The sequence below is a fragment of the Scyliorhinus torazame genome, chromosome 7 (assembly GCF_047496885.1).
Source record: "Scyliorhinus torazame isolate Kashiwa2021f chromosome 7, sScyTor2.1, whole genome shotgun sequence".
Taxonomy (NCBI): Eukaryota; Metazoa; Chordata; class Chondrichthyes; order Carcharhiniformes; family Scyliorhinidae; genus Scyliorhinus; species Scyliorhinus torazame.
In genome coordinates this window covers 181,230,625-181,252,193 of record NC_092713.1, presented here as the reverse complement: position 1 = coordinate 181,252,193, position 21,569 = coordinate 181,230,625, and the positions used below count along the sequence as shown (strand labels likewise).

Here is a 21,569-nt window from a genome sequence, read left to right as displayed (position 1 = left end):
GCATCAACTTGTCTTTAAATCTTTTCTATGATTCGACCGGAAATTCATCGGGTCAAACCTCCTTCCCTGCCTGCTTCCTCCCAATTGCCACTTTAACCTCCTGCTTCCCCACCGGCACTTCCAACCCTGCCCTCTCTGCCTCTCCCAACCTCGGACACTCCAGCCCACCCAGAAACTCCCTCATCTCCCGCAGCTCCTCCGGTGGCTCCTACCTATACAGATCTCCATAAAACTCCTCAAACACTTCATTAATCTGTTTCGATACCACCACCAACTCCCCCGCCTTATCCTGCACCAAACTGTCTCCCTTCGGAGCTGACCTGCCAGCTTCTTCCCATACTCATGGACAGCTGCCCTCACCCTCCTCAGCTGATACACTGCTTTCCCCGTGGACAATAGATCAAACCTTGCCTGCGACTCCTTCCTCTTTGCCAGGAGACCTGTGTCTGGGTCTCCCATGTACCTTCCATCCACCTCCAAAATCTCTTCTAGTTGTCATTCCTCCCTCTCCTCCCTATCCATCTTCGCTTTAAACAAGATCACCTCCCCCCTCACCACCGTCCCCCAGACCACCGACCGCAAGACCTCCCCCATGCAATTAAACCCCACATACTCCTCAATCACCTTCCCTATCTTGTCACAGAAGTTCCGGTCCGCCAATAACCCCACATCCATTCTCCATCCTGGCGTCTGGGCTACCCACTTCTCCAAAACCAATGCAGGAGCGTGACCCGAGATCACAATTACAGAGTACTCCAACCTCTTAAGCTCAGCAAACAGGGCTTTCCACACCACAAAAAAGTCAACTTTCGAATACACCTTGTGCACCTGGGAGAAAAACGAATACTCTCGATCCCTTGGGGTGTAAAAACATCAACGGGTTAGCCCCTCCCATCTCCCTCATGAGCCCATCCAACGCTTTTGCAACCCGCCCACCTGCCTCTGCGACTGGGTCAGCGTGCTCGGCTCGCACCTGTCCACCCTTGGTTCCAACACTACGTTTCAGTCCTCCTCCCCATCCTACTATCAGCTCATGGGTGGCACGGTAGCACAGTGGTTAACACTGTTGCTTCACAGTGCCAGGGACCTGGGCTCAATTCCCGGCTTGGGTCACTCTGTGTGGAATCTGCACGTTCCTCCCGTGTCTTTGTGGGCTTCCTCGAGAGACTCTGGTTTTCTCCCATTTGTCCCAAAAGACGTGCTTGTTAGTTAATTTGACATTCTGAATTCTCCCTCAGTGTACCCGAACAGGCGCCGGAGTGTGGTGACTAGGGGATTTTTTTTCACAGTAACTTCATTGCATTGTTAATGTAAGCCTATTTGTGACACTAATAAGGATTATGATTATGATCATGGTTATCTAAATCCAGGATGGCGCTCAGCGCCCTCTTCACAAACCCGCATCATCCCAATTGGGGCCATATACGCTTGCCAGCACCACCAACCTCCCCTCTAACGGACCTATCACGTACCTGCCCCCCGATCAGACACCACCTTCTCCATCTGAAACCTCATCCTCTTGCCCGCCAATATCGCTACCCCCCCTCCCCGAGCTCTACTATCGAACCCCGAATGAAACACCTGACTCACCCAACCCTTCCTGAGCCACACCTGATCCTTCACCCTCAAATGCGTATCCTGCAGCATCACCACATCAGCTTTTAAACTCTTCAAATGAGCAAAAACTCTTGATCTCTTCACCGGCCCCCTAATCCCCCCACGTTCCATGCCACTGTTCTGACCAGAGATCTCTCGCACCCCTCCTGTCTGCTATCATTATAACCCGCGCCCTGCCCCTCTGGCCAGGCCTGCCCCAACCTTTTGTTACCGTTGAAGCCCCCCTCCCAGAATCCCCCCATCCACTTTCTCTTGCAAACACCTCTCCCAGTAATCATCCCCTCCCCCAATTTTCAACCTCACAGGCCCATTGAACCCTGTTCGACCAGGATCCAATGACCGCAGCCCCTCCCCCCACCACACCCCCGTTCACTAGCCAACCTTTGTTTGCTAGTGCAGTGACCCATGCCAGTGCTTCCCCTTCCTCAGTAAACCGGCTCCACATGCCCCAACAATCCCCCACCTCCCTCCTATTAAAGAACCGTGCCCACAGAAAAAATGAGTAAAACCAAAACTCAACACACGTGACCAACTGTAAACAAAACCTCCCCATTCAAGAGACAGAAAAAACAACAAAACCCCAAACAAATGGAAAACCCTCCATAAGAAAAAAACACCACCCCCATCCCCACAAACCAAGTCCAAGTCCCAACTCTCATCTCAGTCCCAGTCCTTCAACTTCACAAATGCCTCCACCGTCTCAAAATAAAAATTCCTCGAGTTGTGCGACACTCTCAACTTCGCAGGGTAGACCAAATCTCACTCCACTGCTATACAATGCCACATTCACCCGTCCAAAGGCCACCCGTCTTCTCGCCAGCTCCACCGTCTGGCCTTGGTATATTTGTATACCAACGCCTTCCCACTTCATCTCTTGTCTCTGCTTCACCCAGCTCAAGACCTCCTCCTTCACGTGGAACTTGTGAAAACAGATTATAACCTAGCTCCCTCAATTTTTATTGTCGGACCTGATCCCTTTTTCTACCTATGTCGTTGGTACCAAGGTGAACCACAACCTCTATTTGCTCTCCCCCATCAGAATGCCCTACAGCTGTTCAGTGACATCCCTGATCCTGGCACCAGGGAGACAACACACCATCCTTGAGTCATTTCTGCGGCCACAGAAATGCCTGACTGCTCCCCTCATATCCCTGAGTTGTCCCTTGTAACATTTGGGGAATCAAGATGTAGCTTAGGTACCCCAGAATGTCCAGCCGAAAATAACTTGCTATTGTAGAGATAGTAATCAGCTGGTCCAGTTCGGGTTCTGGTGAATGGTTAACCCCTCGGATGTTGTTAGTGGGGGAATTCAGCACTGGTAATGCCTTGAGGCAGTTAGATTCTGTCTTGTTGAAGATAGCCATTGTCTGTGTAAGGACCCTTCCTGTTGATTCCCTTAGTTCTTATTTCTTTTACTTTGTCTTTATCGTTTTTGGCCCATGGATCATTAGTGGAGAAATACCTTTAAGTCAATCAGAGGAAGTGAGGAACTCAAAGTGTCAAAATAGTACACTGTTATAAAGTTCTGTATTTTGGGCAGAAGAACACAGACTTTATGGCACCCAAGAGATTGGAGGGGTTTGTTTTGATTGGCCACCTGCCAACCAATGGACTGGCCATGGACAGTATTCTGCCTGCCAACCGACAGCAATTGGTTTATGTCAAGTGGGAGAACCCAAGAGAAGCCATTGGACCCTCCAGGTGGAAGCAGCTCTGCCGCCGACATTCTGAAGGCAGAAGCTTCCAGACCCTCAAAAAGGAAGCTTTGTCTCTCTCTTTCTTGAATGCTACCTGCTATTTCTGTGAGTCTACAGTGAAAACCATTACAAGGTGAAAGAAAAGATAACATTCATCAGGAAACCTAGACTGAAGAAGAAACTAACTTGAAGACATTCATCTGAATGAGTCTTATCCTTTTACTGTCATTACACCCTCTTTGCCCTCTGTATTTGTTTGCCGGTGTGTGTGTAGAGGGTGGGATGATAGTAGTTAACCAGTTGTATTTGTTGCCTATTTAATTATAGCTACTGTTAATAATAAAAATTAAATTGAGTTTAAATTTACAAACTATTCGTTGGGCAGCCGAAGACTTTGGGTATTTAAATATAAAAGTTAATTTCAACCGTGTTGGAACACCGTGTCAAGTGGGGCTGGAATTGACCTCACAGTGGCCCAGGGTGTCGAACACCTGGCACTTGTGTTGGGAATGTTACTTGCCATTTTTCAACCCAAACATGTTTATCAGTCCACCTGACGTCGGTAGTGGAGGGAAATTTAATAGCAGAGTACTTGAAAAATAGTGGCAGGATTGGACAGAGTCAGCATGGACTTACAAAAGAGAAATCATGCTTGACAAATCTGTTGGAATTCTTTCAGAGTGTAACTGGTAGAGTTGAAGTGGGGGAGCCAGTGGATGTGGTTTATTTGGACTTTCAGAAGGCTTTCGATAAAGTCCCACATCAGAGATTAGTGTTTAAAATTAAAGCACATGGGACATTGGTGGTTGTATATTGGGATTGGTAGAAAACTGGTTGGCAGACAGGAAACAAAGAGGAGGAGTAAACGGATCTTTTTACGAATGGCAGGCAGTAATGATTGGGGTACTACAGGGACCAATGCTGGGACCCCAGCTATTCACAATGTATATTAATGAATCAGATGAGGGAACTGAATGTAATATCTCCAAATTTAAAGATGACAAAGCTGGGTGGAAGGGTGAGCTGTGAGAAAGATGCAGAGATGCTTCAGTGTGATTGGGCAAATGCACTGCTGATGTAGTAAAATGTGGATAAATGTGAGGTTATCCACTTGGGAGCAAAAACAGAGGGTGGTATTCTCCCACAATTGGCGGGGCTGGCCGTTCCGGCGCCAAAGAGTGGCGTGAACCACTCCGGCGTCGGGCCGCCCGGAAGGTGCGGAATCCTCCGCACATCTGGGGGCTAGGCCGGCGCTGAAGGTGTTGGCGCTGCGCCAACCGGCGCCGAAGGGCTGCCATGGGCCGACGTGAGTTGGCACGTGCGCAGGGGGTTCTTCTCTGCGCCGGCTGTGGCGGAGCCTTACACAGGCCAGTGCGGAGGGAAAGGGTGCCCCCACGGCACAGGCCCGCCCGCAGATCGGTGGGCCCCGATCACGGGCCAGGCCACCCTGGCCCCCCCCGCCCCCCACCCCGGGCCGGATGCCCTGCGCTCCCCTGAGGACTCTGCAAGCCACCCTCAAAGCCAGGTCCTGCCGGGATGGACCATGTCTAATCCACGCCGGTGGGACTGCCGAAAATGGGTGGCCGCTCGGCCCATCGGGGCCCGGAGAATCGCTGGGGGGGCCACTGCCAACGGCCCCCGACCGGCGTGGCACGATCCCCGCCCCCGTACAAAAACTGGCGCCGGAGAATTCGGCAGCCGGCGGCGGGGCGAGATTCACCGACCCAGCGGGGGGTTGGAGAATCCCGCCCAAGAAGGCTAGTTATTATCTAAATGGCTAGAGATTGAGAGGGGAACGTGCACTGTATCCTTGTGCACCAGTTGCTGAAAGTAAGCACACAGGTGCAGCAGGCGGTGAAGAATGGAAATAGTATGTTGGCCTTCATAGCAAGAAGTTTTGCGCACTGGAATAGGGATACCTTGCTGTAGTTATACCGGGCCTTGGTGAGACCACGCCTGGAATAGTGTGTGGGGTTTTGGCCTCCTTATTTGAGGAAGGATGTTCTTGCTATAGAGGGAGTGCAGCAAAGGTTTACTGGACTGATTCCTGGGATGAGGAGCGATTGAGTCGGTTAGGATTTTATTTGCTGGAGTTTAGAAGAGTGAGGGGGATCTCATAGAAACCTATAAAATTCTAACAGGACTAGACAGAGTAGAAGCAGGAAAGATGTCCCCGATGGCAGGGGAGTCCAGAACCAGGTGTCAGTGCCTAAGGATACTGGGTAAACCATTTAGGTGAGGTTTTGGGGGTGGCTACAGGTGGGATTGAGCGGTTTGGGGACCTGTTTGTAGGGGACAGCTTTGCAAGCTTAGAATACCTGGAGGAGCTGTGAGCGACCTGGCGGAATTCCTGAGGTTGGAAAATATTATGTTTGTGTAAGAGGGGTGGTTTGCCCCGCTATGGAAGCTGTCCGTCGACTTCTTTAAGGAGGATTGAGGTGTCAGCAGCAGGTGACGGGGGGAAGGCTGGACAGGAGGAGGGGAGGGGCAGGGGGGATGGTGTTGGTTATTTATTATGTTGCACCAGTTTGCTCATGCTCTTGTGTGTTTGTTGTTTATATAAATGCCTCAATAAAATATTTTTAGAAGTGTTTTCCCATACTTCAAATCAAGTCATGTAAAATATGATTATGAATTAATTTTGTCTTTGAATATTGCTATTGATAACATGGTGTGTTGTGTTGCATTATTATTGTATCACCTTACCTTCATTGGAAGTTTAAATCATGTCTTTTTTTGTTTTAATTTCTATTGTTATTCCTTGTGTTGCCAAGCCATTACATTACATTACTTACAAAGGGCATCATATGGAATTACATCACCAACTATGTGAAGGCGGGGGAACATATAGAGATGGATACTATTAAATGTTTTCTGTGGAATGGACATTCTATATGTAACTAATCCTAATGATTTTTATCTCGTTGAGCAAAAAGCCTCATTCATGGAATACATTTGGTTGGACTTTACAAATTTATTTTCTCACACACCGTTACACCGATTTATTACAGAATTATCATTGCAGTAAGATTATTTGGTATTTATGTCTTTGCTTTTTCCATTAATTTCCCCTCTCCCCCCCCACCACTTTCTCTCCTGAAGGTGTTGGCTAAACTGCATTATAATTCCACAGGTGTCCGACATTCCAATCCCTGAACCAAGTGATTATTCTTAATATGTGGCACTGTAGCACAAATGCACTGTAGCACAAGTGGATAGCACTGTGGCTTCACAGCACCAGGGTCCCAGGTTCGATTCCCCGCTGGGTCACTGTGTGGAGTCTGCACGTTCTCCCCGTGTCTGCGTGGGTTTCCTCCCACAGTCCAAAGATGTGCTGGTTAGGTGGATTGGCCATAATAAATTGCCCTTAGTGACCAAAACGGTTAGGAGGGGTTATTGGGTTACGGGGATAGGGTTGAAGTGTGGGCTTAAGTGGGTCGGTGCAGATTCGATGGGCCGAATGGCCTTCTGCACTCTATGTACAATAGGTTATCCAGCTTTTGTGGATTTCGGAACCTGAAATCCAGACACCTACACATCCACAGGGATCACTGGATAGCAGCAAAGAAAAATATCCTTTTCCATTTTCCCCTCAATGCTCCAAGGCATTGAGGTTAATTTTAGGACTAATGCCTCATCTTAGACCAGCTAATTTAATGCAGACCAAGAATTTGAGTGTAATCTTCTTGGTACTGTGCAGGTGGGCTCGAAAGTGGGACTGGGAGGAATTTCATAGATGTTAGCTTCAGGACAGTAGGCAGATGTGTTCCCGCCACTGAAAGATCTTCTGCCCAGCAGCATCATGTTGCCGATCTGCATAATGAACTGTCCATTGAGGGCCAAGCCCAATGGGTGCATAGAGGTGGCTTGTTGTGGCTTGCCTAGGGGAGGTGCAGAGAGGCCTGCCCCTTCCCTAGTGAGCCACAGCAGTCGTTGGCATTCCGAAGAGGGATTTCCCTTTCAGAGGAGGTGGCCTTTCAGCCGTAGTGACTTTTTTTTCACCAAATCCAAACGTGTTCAGAAGGTGCTTCAAGATGGAGGCACTCTCACGTTGTTGCTCCTGTGACAGTGGCAGGGTCCACTTCTAGCAGTAGGGATGTCAGCCTTGCAAGACTGATGGCCTCAGATTGGGCCAGTGGCCTCAAGGACTGCCAACCTCATAATTGGCCCCTTCCAGGAAAATCTCCCAGGTGGGTGCCCTAATAGACAAGGGTCAGGAGCTGGAAGTGGTCCTGACTCCATGCTGATATCCTCGGAGCAGTAGATTCCACCACGCTCACTCTCTATGGCTGAGTTACTGATTGCTTTAGCCAGCGGAATTTGTTTAAATCTCCATTAAAAGCACTTGCACTCCTTTAGATACTTTAAACTCCAGTACTTGCAAGTAAATGTGGATTTCAGAAATAATCAGCTCCACTATGGTTTTATACAATTAAATGTTTTTTTTTCCACTTTTAATGCAGTTATGAAAGTTGGCTTAACTTGCTATGAGGTTGGAAGATCACCAGCACCAAGTACTGTTGCTATTCTGTTTAAAAATGTGGTAGATACATGTAAGTCATTTTTGTTTTTACCACTGAGAGTACTTGTTTTGGTTATTGGTATTACAGTTTAAAACTTTTTGCCACGTATTACATATTTCAAAAAGTATCGACAAATTATTTAAATTAAAATTGCTTTTGCATCCATTAGAGTAATTGTTAGCACATCTAGTAGTGAAGGCGGATTGTCATTGAAGTCACGCTCTCTGATTTCTATGATAAGTACTAAAGTTAGTGTCAGAAACACATTTCTATAGTCATTTCTGAATCCTGAAATTATGTTAGGTGCGAAGAGAAAAACAATTCGCTTTTTGTGTTTTCGGTCGGGAAAGAAAACGCTCAGTAACATTTGAAGGATAGGCTGCCCTCCTGTTTGTCCACGGGAGAACCCTGCCTCCACGATGCATGAAATGCCCAGTGTGTTCCTTGACTGTATATAAAGTGGGATTGCAATTATTAAAGTGAGCTTACATCACCTGATTCCATCATTTACCAACAACTAGAGGAGATGTGTTGGCTGCAGAGAGAGTCTCAGAGCTGACCATCCCGTCTCAACCGGACAGATTCTCGGTTGCCTTTCTGGAGCTTCTGTGGAAAATATGTACATATATTTTTGAAATGTATTTTAGTCAAGGCATTTTCAGATTACATACAAAACAGAATATAAAAAACTTTGTACAAGTATTTCTCTACAAATCCCCTCTGTCTTAAACTCTAACTGCCCCACTTTGTAACTATACTTTAAAAAATAGATAAAACGAACAAAAAAAACCCGAAAGGTCCCACTGCCGAACCCACCCCTTTGCTGACACTTAAGAATTCTTAAAGAAGGGAATGAATGGTTTCCACCGCGAATGGAAACCCTTCTCTGATCCCCTCATGGAAAACTTTATCTTTTCCAAATGGAGGAATTCTGCCATATCATCATCCATCCCTCTGCTTTCGGTAGCTCCGAGGCTCGCCAAACAAACAAGATTCTCCTCTGGGCTATCAGGGAGGCAAAGGCTAACACATTGGTCTCTCTCCCTGTCTGCAGTCTCAGATCCTCTGAAAATCGCCACCCATGGGCTCGGTTCTATTATCAGCCCTTAAAACCCTGATATAGTCCTTGCAAATGCTTCCCAAAACACCACCAGTTCCGGACAATATCAAACATATGGGTGTGGTCTGTTGGCCGACTGGAGCATCGCCCACATCCTCCACCTCTGGAAGAAAATTGACCCATATGGCGACTTTGTCATATGCACTCTATTCACCACCAGAAATTGTATTAACCTTAACCTCACATGAGGAAGTTGCATTTATCCTTCTCAATGCGTCACTCCAAATCCCTCATTCAAAGGTTTCCCCAAGTTCTTCCTCCCATTTCGTCCTAATCTGTTCCAACGACGCTTTCTCCCTTTCCATTAGTTGTCCATAAATGTCAGAATCTTACCCGCTCCAATCTCATCCTCTGACACAATCTTTCAATCAGTGACAGCAGAAACGTGGCCAACACTTTTTTTCAAAAATCTTTGATTTGCAGGTACCGTAATCTGTTTCCTTCCGGCAGGTGAAATTTCTCCACAAACTCGTCTAATTTTGCAAATCTCCCTTCCTCAAAAAGGTTTCTGAACCATTCTATCCTTTCTTGCCTCCACCCCTTATATGTTGAGTCCAGCCCTGCAGGGGTAAATCTCTGATTATTACAGATCCTAGCCCACAACGACACCCTTTATCCTAACATGTTTTCTGAGGTGGTTCCAGATCCTCAAAGAGGTGACAACCACTGGACTTATGGAGTACCTTGCTGGTGAGAATGGAAGGGGCGCTTACAGCAGCGCTCTCAGACTTGTCCCTCTACATGAGGCCTCCTGACTTCCGGGTGCGGCGATGACCAGCTGAGTCGCACGTTTCGGCAGCTCCCGGTGAAACGGACTTTTGGGCTCTTGATAGGAGCCCCAACGGCAATTTTGACGGCTAAAAATACTGTGTGGTAAACCAGAAGGGAATCCCCCCTGGATACGGATGGAAAAAGGAGGAGAAAGTGGCCGGATTGCAGTGGATCCTTTAGAACAGCAGCAAGGAAGGCAAGCAAAAACCAAGATGGCGTCGGAAGGTGGCAGTTTAACATGGGGCCCTGAACAACAAGAGTTCTTGAAATGCTGTGTGGAAGAGATCAAAAAGGAAATGAAGAAAGAGCTGTTGGCCCCGATACTACAGGCGATCGAAGGGCTAAAGGAGGAACAAAAGACCCAGGAGCGGGAGCTTCGGGTCGTGAAGGCAAAGGCAGCCGAGAATGAGGACGACATACAGGGCCTGGTGGTGAAGACAGACGCAGGAGGCACATCAGAAACAATGTGTGGAAAGGTTGGAGGCACTGGAAAACAACGCAAGGAGGAACAACCTGAGGATTCTTGGTCTTCCTGAAGGTGTGGAGGGAGCGGACGTCGGGGCATATGTGAGCACGATGCTGCACTCGTTAATGGGAGCGGAGGCCCCGGCGGGTCCGTTGGAGGTGGAGGGAGCATACCGAGTGATGGCGCGAGGACCGAGAGCAGGAGAAATTCCCAGAGCCATAGTGGTGAGATTCCTCCGTTTTAAGGATAGAGAAATGGTCCTTAGATGGGCGAAGAAAACTCGGAGCAGTAAATGGGAGAACGCGGTGATCCGCGTTTATCAAGACTGGAGTGCGGAGGTGGCGAGAAGGAGGGCGAGCTTTAATCGGGCCAAGGCGGTGCTTCATAAAAAGAAGATAAAATTTGGAATGCTGCAACCGGCAAGACTGTGGGTCACATATCGAGGGAGGCACCACTACTTTGAGACGGCGGATGAAGCGTGGACTTTTATTGTGGAAGAAAAACTGGAATGAGTGGGTTATTAAAAAGAACGTTTGAACAAAGTGGTGGGGCGAATGTGGGGGGCAAAGAGGGGGGTTAAAAAGGGGGGAAAGAGGAGTTTTATGTACTAATCCTGCGATGTGGTAACTTTTCTCTCTCCCACAGGTGGTGATGGGGGGAGGAGGGGAGGTGGAGGAGATGGGGCGTTGGCCATTGGGGGCGGGGCCAAGGGAGAAGCGCGGGCTTGGTTCCCGCGCTATGATAATCATGGCGGGAATAGAGAAGCAGGAAGGAGGGGGCGTCGCACGGTGCGAGCCGAGGTCACTGGGGGAAGCCGAGGTCGGCCAGAGTTTGCTGACTTCTGGGAGCAACATGGGGGGAGTAATTACGCTAGCGGGGGATCTAGCGGGGGGGGTGGGAGGGGGGAATTACTGGGTTGCTGCTGCTGGGGAGAGGGGGGAGCTGGTATGGGGGAGGATGGGCGGGGGGGCACCGCCTGGGGGAGATACAGCTGCGTGGGAACCGGGTGAGGAGCTGGAAAAAGGTGATGGCTAATCGACAAGGGGGGGGGGGGGGGGTAGGAAGCCCCCCAACGTGGAACGTGAGAGGGCTGAATGGGCCGATAAAGAGGGCACGGGTACTCGCACACCTTAAGAAACTTAAGGCAGATGTGGTTATGTTACAGGAAACGCACCTGAAACTGATAGACCAGGTTAGGCTACGCAAAGGATGGGTGGGGCAGGTGTTCCATTCGGGGCTAGATGCGAAAAACGGGGGTGGCTATATTAGTGGGGAAGCGGGTAATGTTCGAGGCAAAGACTATAGTGGCGGATAACGGGGGCAGATACGTGATGGTGAGTGGCAAACTACAGGGGGAGACGGTTTTGGTAAACGTATATGCCCCGAACTGGGATGATGCCAATTTTATGAGGCAGATGCTAGGACGCATTCCGGACCTAGAGATGGGAAGGCTGATAATGGGGGGAGATTTTAATACGGTGTTGGAACCAGGGCTGGATAGGTCGAAGTCCAGGACTGGAAGGAGGCCGGCAGCAGCCAAGGTACTTAAAGATTTTATGGAGCAGATGGGAGGTGTAGACCCGTGGAGATTTAGCAGACCTAGGAGTAAGGAGTTCTCGTTTTTCTCCTATGTCCATAAAGTCTACTCGCGAATAGACTTTTTTGTGCTGGGTAGGGCATTGATCCCGAAGGTGAGGGGAACGGAGTATACGGCTATAGCCATTTCGGATCACACTCCACACTGGGTGGACTTGGAGATAGGGGAGGAAACAGGAGGGCGCCCACCCTGGAGAATGGACATGGGACTAATGGCAGATGAGGGGGTGTGTCTAAGGGTGAGGGGGTGCATTGAAAAGTACTTGGAACTCAATGATAATGGGGAGGTCCAGGTGGGAGTGGTCTGGGAGGCGTTGAAGGCGGTGGTTAGAGGGGAGCTGATATCAATAAGGGCACATAAAGGGAAGCAGGAGAGTAAGGAACGGGAGCGGTTGCTGCAAGAACTTTTGAGGGTGGACAGACAATATGCGGAAGCACCGGAGGAGGGACTGTACAGGGAAAGGCAAAGGCTACATGTAGAATTTGACTTGCTGACTACGGGCACTGCAAAGGCACAATGGAGGAAGGCACAGGGTGTACAGTAGTGAATATGGGGAGAAGGCGAGCAGGTTGCTGGCACACCAATTGAGGAAAAGGGGAGCAGTGAGGGAAATAGGGGGAGTGAGGGATGAGGAAGGAGAGATGGAGCGGGGAGCGGAGAGAGTGAATGGAGTGTTCAAGACATTTTATAAAAAATTATATGAAGCTCAACCCCCGGATGGGAGGGAGAGAATGATGGGCTTCTTGGATCGGCTGGAATTTCCCAAGGTGGAAGAGCAGGAAAGGGTGGGACTGGGAGCACAGATCGAGGTAGAAGAAGTGGTGAAAGGAATTAGGAGCATGCAGGCGGGAAAGGCCCCGGGACCGGATAGATTCCCAGTCGAATTCTATAGAAAATATGTGGACTTGCTCGCCCCGGTACTGACGAGGACCTTTAATGAGGCAAAGGAAAGGGGACAACTGCCCCCGACTATGTCTGAAGCAACGATATCGCTTCTCTTAAAGAAGGAAAAGGACCCGCTACAATGCGGGTCCTATAGACCTATTTCCCTCCTAAATGTAGATGCCAAGATCCTGGCCAAGGTAATGGCAATGAGAATAGATGAATGTGTCCCGGGGGTGGTCCACGAGGACCAAACTGGGTTTGTGAAGGGGAGTCAGCTGAACACGAATATACGGAGGTTGTAAGGGGTAATGATGATGGCCCCACCAGAGGGCGAAACGGAGATAGTAGTGGCGATGGATGCCGAGAAAGCATTTGATAGAGTGGAGTGGGATTATTTGCGGGAGGTGTTGAGGAGATTTGGTTTTGGAGAGGGGTATGTTAGATGGGTGCAGCTGTTGTATAGGGCCCCAGTGGCGAGCGTGGTCACGAATGGACGGGGATCTGCATATTTTCGGCTCCATAGAGGGACAAGGCAGGGATGCCCTCTGTCCCCATTATTGTTTGCACTGGCGATTGAGCCCCTGGCGATAGCGTTGAGGGGTTCCAAGAAGTGGAGGGGAGTACTTAGGGGAGGAGAAGAACACCGGGTATCTTTGTTTGCGGACGGTTTGCTACTATACGTGGCAGACCCGGCGGAGGGGATGCCAGAAATAATGCGGATACTTGGGGAGTTTGGGGATTTTTCAGGGTATAAATTGAACATGGGGAAAAGTGAGTTGTTTGTGGTGCATCCAGGGGAGCAGAGTAGAGAAATAGAGGACCTACCGTTGAGGAAGGTAACAAGGGACTTTCGTTACCTGGGGATCCAGATAGCTAAGAATTGGGGCACATTGCATAGGTTAAATTTACATGAGGCCTCCTCCGTCTGTCTCCACATCGAACCCTCCTCTATAGCCGACTTCTGCACGTTCGCTGCCCAATAGTAATTTGGTAAAGCCAAACCGCCGACACTCTGTCCTGCTCCAAATACACCCTCCGGGTCCTAGGTATCTTCCCCACCCATATAAAGTTTGAGATCATCCGGTTCATCCTCATGAAAAAAGATCGGGAGGTTTGGAAGAGAAACAGAAACTCTGGGAGGACCGTCATCTTCACGATCTGGATCCGAGCCACCAGAAACAGCGGACAAACATCCCAGCTGTTGAAGTCTTCCTCCGTCCTATCTCGCAAACTGATAAGATTAAATTTATGTAGCTGTGCCCAGTTATGAGCTACCAGGAATCCTAGATACCGAGACTATATTTTAACCAGCTGAAAAGGTAGCATCTCCGAATCCCTCCCCTGTATCTGTGTATTGATCGCCAATACCTCGCTCTTTGCCACATGAAGCTTATATCCTGGTGTAGGTCGTGGTCCTTGCGGCACTGGAGGCCAGTCCTCTTGGTTATGTTTCCCCAGCTTACTGTCACTGCCACTTCGCCCCAGGCGGCATTGGCTGCCCTGTGGCTCACCCTCCAGAACTATCGGGGGAACAGGACATCCTTCCTGCCTCCCAGTGCATCTCGGAGCATCCCCAGGGCCACGCTTCCAAACCTGTATCAAAGTGTTTAAGTGCTGCTGAACCTGGTTAGCAGGGAGGCTGGCAAACAAGGTCGCGGCGAATCGGCTGGCGAGCCTTCATTTGCGGCGTGAAGCCCGTGAGACTTTGTTAAGTGGACCAATTAATGTTAACCGTGTTGCCAACCTCGCTGGGCCAAGCGTCAGGAAACCGGGGGCAGTTCCCGCTCGCTACCACACTTCGAAATCCTTCCGGAGAATCGTGCCCATAATCTGGATACCTTAACCCAAGTTATTTTAATAAAATTACTGCAACAGACATATAATACATAGAACAATTTCCTACATTCATTACACCATGAAGTCTCATTGCGTCAAGTCAAACATGGGCTAGGAAACCCGCTAATTACCATCTCCCAATTCCTCCAGATCTGATGAATCGGTACTTTTCCATGTTGAACACAAATTGGAAGAAGCACTGAGGGTGGCACAGTCAAAGAATATACTCTGGGTGGAGAGCTTGGATGACTACTGTTAGCGCGGGAGCTGCGAGTCGGAGCGGAGATTTAAAAAGCACGGGAGCTGCAAGTCGGAGCGGAGATTTAAAAAGCGCGCGAGCTGCGAGTCGGAGAGGAGATTTTAAAAGCGCGGGAGCTGCGAGTCGGAGCAGAGATTTTAAAAGCGCGGGAGCGGAGATTTAGAAAGAGCGGGAGCTGCGAGTTGGAGCGGAGATTTAAAAAGAGCGGGAGCTGCGAGTCGGAGCGGAGATTTAAAAAGAGCAGGAGCTGCGAGTCGGAGCGGAGATTTTAAAACATCGCGGCCTAGTTTCGGGAGCTGTTCGGAGGAGGAGCAGCAGTCTCTGTCAGGGAGAGAACCTGAGAACATCTAAGACCCTCAGAAGGTAAGAAAGTGATTTTTACTCATTTTTACTTTTATTACCTTTTCAAATTGTGTGTGTGGTTGGGGGGGGGGGGGGGGGGGGGGGGACTGAAGTGACATCACAGAAAAGCTGTGACCTGAGTGGCTGGTTGGGAATCTACACTAAATTTAAAAAAATTAAGCATTGGTAACTAATTAAACATTACTTAATTATAATTTAGAGGGGTATCTAAGCCAGAGATCGGAGAGTAGTATATTTAGCTTTCACATTTATAGTAGAAATCTAGTGCTAGGAAACAGATAGTTAACAGTAACTTTGAAAACATTTTTTTTTTTAACTTTTAATTTTAATTTGCTAATTAATTGATGCAATGTCAGTTAGAGGGGTGCAGTGCTCTGACTGTGAGATGTGGCAGGTCCGGGAGGCTTCCAGCGTCCCGGATGACTTCATCTGCAGAATGTGCACCCAACTGGAGCTCCTCACAGACCGCATGGTTCGGTTGGAGCAGTAATTGGATGCACGTAGGAGCATGCAGGTGGCGGAAAGTGTCATAGATGGCTGTTATATAAATGTGGTCACACCCAAGGTGCAGGCAGAGAAATGGGTGACCACCAGAAAGGGCAGGCAGTCAGTGCAGGAATCCCCTATGGTTGTCCCCCTCTCGAACAGGTATACCCCTTTGGATACTGTAGGGGGGGATAGCCTATCAGGGGAAAACAGCAGCAGCCAGAGCAGTGGCACCACGGCTGGCTCTGATGTTCAGAAGGGAGGGTCAAAGAGCAGAAGAGCAACTGTGATAGGGGACTCTAGTCAGGGGCACAGATAGGCGCTTCTGTGGACGTGAAAGAGACTCCAGGATGGTATGTTGCCTCCCTGGTGCCAGGGTCCAGGATGTCTCCGAATGGGTAGAGGGCATCCTGAAGGGGGAGGGCAAACAGGCAGAGGTCGTTGTACATATTGGTACTAACGACGTAGGCAGGAAGGGGCATGAGGTCCTGCAGCAGGAGTTCAGGGAGCTAGGCAGAAAGTTAAAAGACAGGACCCCTAGGGTTGTAATCTCGGGATTACTCCCTGTGCCACGTGCCAGTGAGGCTAGAAATAGGAAGATAGAGCAGCTAAACACGTGGCTAAACAGCTGGTGCAGGAGGGAGGGTTTCTGTTATCTGGACCACTGGGAGCTCTTCCGGCAAGTGTGACCTATATAAGAAGGACGGGTTGCATCTAAACTGGAGAGGCATAAATATCCTGGCCGCGAGGTTCGCTAGTGTCACACTGGAGGGTTTAAACTAGTATGGCAGGGGGGTGGGCACGGGAGCAATAGATCAGAAGGTGAGAGCATTGAGGGAGAACTAGGGAATAGGGACAGTGTGGCTCTGAGGCAGAGCAGGTAGGGAGAAATTGCTGAACACAGCGGGTCTGGTGGCCTGAAATGCATATGTTTTAATGCAAGAAGTATTACGGGTAAGGCAGATGAACTTTGAGCTTGGATTAGTACTTGGAACTATGATGTTGTTGCCATTACAGAGACCTGGTTGAGGGAAGGGCAGGATTGGCAGCTAAACGTTCCAGGATTTAGATGTTTCAGGTGGGATAGAGGGGGATGTAAAAGGGGTGGCGGAGTTGCACCACTGGTTAGGGAGAACATCACAGCTGTACTACGGGAGGACACCTCAGAGGGCAGTGAGGCGATATGGGTAGAGATCAGGAATAAGAAGGGTGCAGTCACAATGTTGGGGGTTTACTACAGGCCTCCCAACAGCCAGCGGGAGATAGAGGAGCAGATAGGTAGACAGATTTTGGAAAAGAGTAAAAACAACAGGGTTGTGGTGATGGGAGACTTCAACTTCCCCAATATTGACTGGGACTCACTTAGTGCCAGGGGCTCAGACGGGGCAGAGTTTGTAAGGAGCATCCAGGAGGGCTTCTTAAAACAATATGTAGACAGTCCAACTAGGGAAGGGGCGGTACTGGACGTGGTATTGGGGAATGAGCCCGGCCAGGTGGTAGAAGTTTCAGTAGGGGAGCATTTCGGGAACAGTAACCACAATTCAGTAAGTTTTAAAGTGCTGGTGGACAAGGATAAGAGTGGTCCTAGGATGAATGTGCTAAATTGAGGGAAGGCTAATTATAACAATATGAGGCGGGAACTGAAGAACCTAGATTGGGGGCGGATGTTTGAGGGCAAATCAACATCTGACATGTGGGAGGCTTTCAAGTGTCCGTTGAAAGGAATTCAGGACCGGCATGTTCCTGTGAGGAAGCAGGATAAATACGGCAATTTTCGGGAACCTTGGATGACGAGAGATATTGTAGGCCTCGTCAAAATGAAAAAGGAGGCATTTGTCAGGGCTAAAAGGCTGGGAACAGACGAAGCCTGTGTGGAATATAAGGAAAGTAGGAAGGAACTTAAGCAAGGAGTCAGGAGGGCTAGAAGGGGTCACGAAAAGTCATTGGCAAATAGGGTTAAGGAAAATCCCAAGGCTTTTTACACGTACATAAAAAGCAAGAGGGTAGCCAGGGAAAGGGTTGGCCCACTGAAGGATAGGCAAGGGAATCTATGTGTGGAGCCAGAGGAAATGGGCGAGGTACTAAATGAATACTTTGCATCAGTATTCACCAAAGAGAAGGAATTGGTAGATGTTGAGTCTGGAGAAGGGTGTGTAGATAGCCTGGGTCACATTGAGATCCAAAAAGACGAGGTGTTGGGTGTCTTAAAAAATATTAAGGGAGATAAGTCCCCAGGGCCTTATGGGATCTACCCCAGAATACTGAAGGAGGCTAGAGAGGAAATTGCTGAGGCCTTGACAGAAATCTTTGGATCCTCACTGTCTTTAGGTGATGTCCCGGAGGATAGGAGAATAGCCAATGTTGTTCCTCTGTTTAAGAAGGGTAGCAAGGATAATCCAGGGAACTACAGGCCGATGAGCCTTACTTCAGTGGTAGGGAAATTACTAGAGAGAATTCTTCGAGACAGGATCTATTCCCATTTGGAAGCAAATGGACGTATTAGTGAGAGGCGGCATGGTTTTGTGAAGGGGAGGTTGTGTCTCACTAACTTGATAAGAGTTTTTCGAGGAGGTCACGAAGATGATTGATGCAGGTAGGGCAGTGGATGTTGTCTCTCTGGACTTCAGTAAGGCCTTTGACAAGGTCCCTCATGGTAGACTAGTACAAAAGGTGAAGTCACACGGGATCAGGGGTGAGCTGGCAAGGTGGATACAGAACTGGCTATGCCATAGAAGGCAGAGAGTAGCAATGGAGGGATGCTTTTCTAATTGGAGGGCTGTGACCAGTGGTGTTCCACAGGGATCAGTGCTGGGACCTTTGCTCTTTGTAGTATATATAAATGATTTGGAGGAAAATGTAACTGGTCTGATTAGTAAGTTTGCAGACGATACAAAGGTTGGTGGAATTGCGGATAGCGATGAGGACTGTCAGAGGATACAGCAGGATTTAGATTGTTTGGAGACTTGGGCGGAGAGATGGCAGATGGAGTTTAATCCGGACAAATGTGAGGTAATGCATTTTGGAAGGTCTAATGCAGGTAGGGAATATACAGTGAATGGTAGAACCCTCAAGAATGTTGAAAGTCAGAGAGATCTAGGTGTACAGGTCCACAGGCAACTGAAAAGGGCAACACAGGTGAAGAAGGTACTCAAGAAGGCATACGGCATGCTTGCCTTCATTGGCCGGGGCATTGAGTATAAGAATTGGCAAGTCATGTTGCAGCTGTATAGAACCTTAGTTAGGCCACACTTGGAGTATAGTGTTAAATTCTGGTCACCACACTACCAGAAGGATGTGGAGGCTTTAGAGAGGGTGCAGAAGAGATTTACCAGAATGTTGCCTGGTATGGAGGGCATTAGCTGTGAGGAGCGGTTGAATAAACTCGGTTTGTTCTCACTGGAACGACGGAGTTGAGGGGCGACCTGATAGAGGTCTACAAAACTATGAGGGGCATAGACAGTGGATAGTCAGAGGCGTTTCCCCAGGGTAGAGGGGTTAATTGCTAGGGGGCATAGGGTTAAGGTGAGAGGGGCAAGGTTTAGAGTAGATGTACGAGGCAAGTTTATTACACAGAGGGTAGTGGATGCCTGGAACTCGCAACCGGAGGAGGTGGTGGAAGCAGAGACGATAGTGACATTCAAGGGCCATCTTGACAAATACATGAATAGGATGAGAATAGAGGGATACGGACCCAGGAAGTGTAGAAGATTGTAGTTTAGTCGGGCAGCATAGTCGCCACGGTCTTTGAGGGACGAAGGGCCTGTTCCTGTGCTGTACATTTCTTTGTTCTTTGTTGAGTGTCTCAGCACCATTACAGCCAAAGCTGACTGAGTGCTAAAGGACAAAGCTGCTTGACTGGGTGTGCAGCAAGTGGTAAGACAACCAACAAGACTGGAAAAAAGCTACTTCTCACCAACCTACCTGTCGCAGATGCATCTGTCCCTGATAGCATTGGTACAAGTGACCACTGCACAGTCCTTGTGGAAATGAAGTCTCATCTTTACATTGAGGATCCCCTCCATTGAGTTATGTGGCACTACCACCGTGCTTCGTCATGAATTGTAGTGGACAATTAAACAACTTATAGGAGGAGGAGGATATGCCACAGTTATCCCCAGTGATAGTGGAGCACAACAATGCTGAACGTAGGACATAGGAGCAGGAGCAAACCATTCAACTCATTGAACCTGCTCTGCCATTCAGGGACAATGGATGATCATCCACAGCAATGTGTTATTCCCCACACTATCCTCATATCCCTTTATGTCATTGATATTTAGAAATCTGTCAATCGCTGCGTTAAGCATACTCCATGAATGAGCTTCCAAAGCCATCTGGAGGAGAGAATTCCCAAGATTCACCCCCACTCTGAGTAAAAAAAATAAAAAATATCCTCACCTCAGTCTTAAGTGACTTCCCCAGATTCTGAAATTGTGCCCCCTGGTTCTACACGCCCCAATCAGTGGAAACATCTTCAATGAACTACCTTGTAAATCCCTTTACATATTTGGTAATTTTCAGTGCGATCAATAATCATTCTTGAAACTCGATAGAATTAAAGCACATGAGCTAGGAGGTAATATATTGGCATATAACCCGTGCCATATATTAGCTCCTATCCATGTACTTTAAGTTTGCTAACTGAGCTCTTGTGGGGGACTTGTATCAAAAACCGTCTGAAATATCAAAAACCTTCCGAAAATCCAAGTATTCTGTGTCCACTGACTTCCCTTTATCAATTCTGAAAATCCAAACAGATTGGTGAAAGATGATTTCCCATTCATAAATCCACCTCCTCACTTACAAACTGCCAGCTTAACACTCTGGCCAAGTAGCACTGAAGACTTCGATTTTTTTAAACTTCTGAACAACTGATTCACGTTTCTTTTTAAAAAAATCTTTTTATTGGCATTTTTGACAGTATGTACATTGACGTTCGTGTTTATTGTACAGTGTAAAGAAAAGGCTTTAATCTTGCGTTACTTTATTTACAGATTGCTGCAGTCTAGTTCGATGTGTCTTCTCTCCGGCCCCTCTTTCCCTAACGCCGCCCTGTCTTCCGCCCCCACCCCCTTTGCTATCCTCCCTGGTCAATCGGGGGGGGGGGGGGGGGGTGCTCCCCCTTCCCCTTGCTTCCCCCCCCCGCTTTCCCTTCTCCCTTTGTCGGCCTCAGCCGTGTTTTTCCGACTCTGCCTCTTTTACACCCCCCCCCCCCCCCCCCCACCCACCCTCTGGGTTGTGTGTCCCTGCCGTTCCTCCTTGTCTTTTGTTTTTTCCCTCTCTAGTCTTTCCAGTTTCCCTTCTTCTGGTTGTTGTTGGCCTCAAACAGGTTTTGGAACAGGCCGACAAATTGCCCCCATAAAGTAAGGAAGCCTTCCTCCGACCCTCAGATGCGTATTTTATCTTCTCCAGGTGGTGAAATTCCAATAGGTCAGCTTGCCAGTCTGCAGCTTGATGCACTATCAATTACCACAAAGACGAGAGTAGTGGAATAATCGAGGCTTTATTGAGCCAAGATGTTGTGCCTCCTGTAGCTGCTACCAGAATGGCTGCAGCACCGGCAAGCACACAAAAAGAACAAAGAAAAGTACAGCACAGGAACAAGCACGTGCCGACCATGCTGCCCGACGAAACTACAATCTTCTACACTTCCTGGGTCCGTATCCCTGTATTCCCATCCTATTCATGTATTTGTCAAGATGCCCCTTGAATGTCACTATCGTCCCTGCTTCCACCACCTCCTCCAGCAGCGAGTTCCAGGCACCCACTACCCTCTGTGTAAAAAAAAAAAAAAAAAAAAACTTGCCCCGTACATCTACTCTAAACCTTGCCCCTCGCACCTTAAACCTATGCCCCCTAGTAATTGACCCCTCTACCCTAGGGAAAAGCCTCTGACTATCCACTCTGTCTATGCCCCTCATAATTTTGTAGACCTCTATCAGGTCGCCC

The 21,569-nt window shown here is 48.6% G+C and overlaps 1 long non-coding RNA gene across 1 annotated transcript in view; it reads left to right on the top strand.

Moving 5' to 3' along the window:
* The window catches only part of LOC140427419 (uncharacterized), a 106,695-nt gene that overhangs the window by 24,239 nt on the left and 60,887 nt on the right, over window positions 1-21,569 (top strand). The window contains exon 2 of the long non-coding RNA XR_011948479.1: window positions 7,778-7,867. This is a non-coding gene — a long non-coding RNA (uncharacterized lncRNA). The remainder of the gene's footprint in view (window positions 1-7,777; window positions 7,868-21,569) is intronic.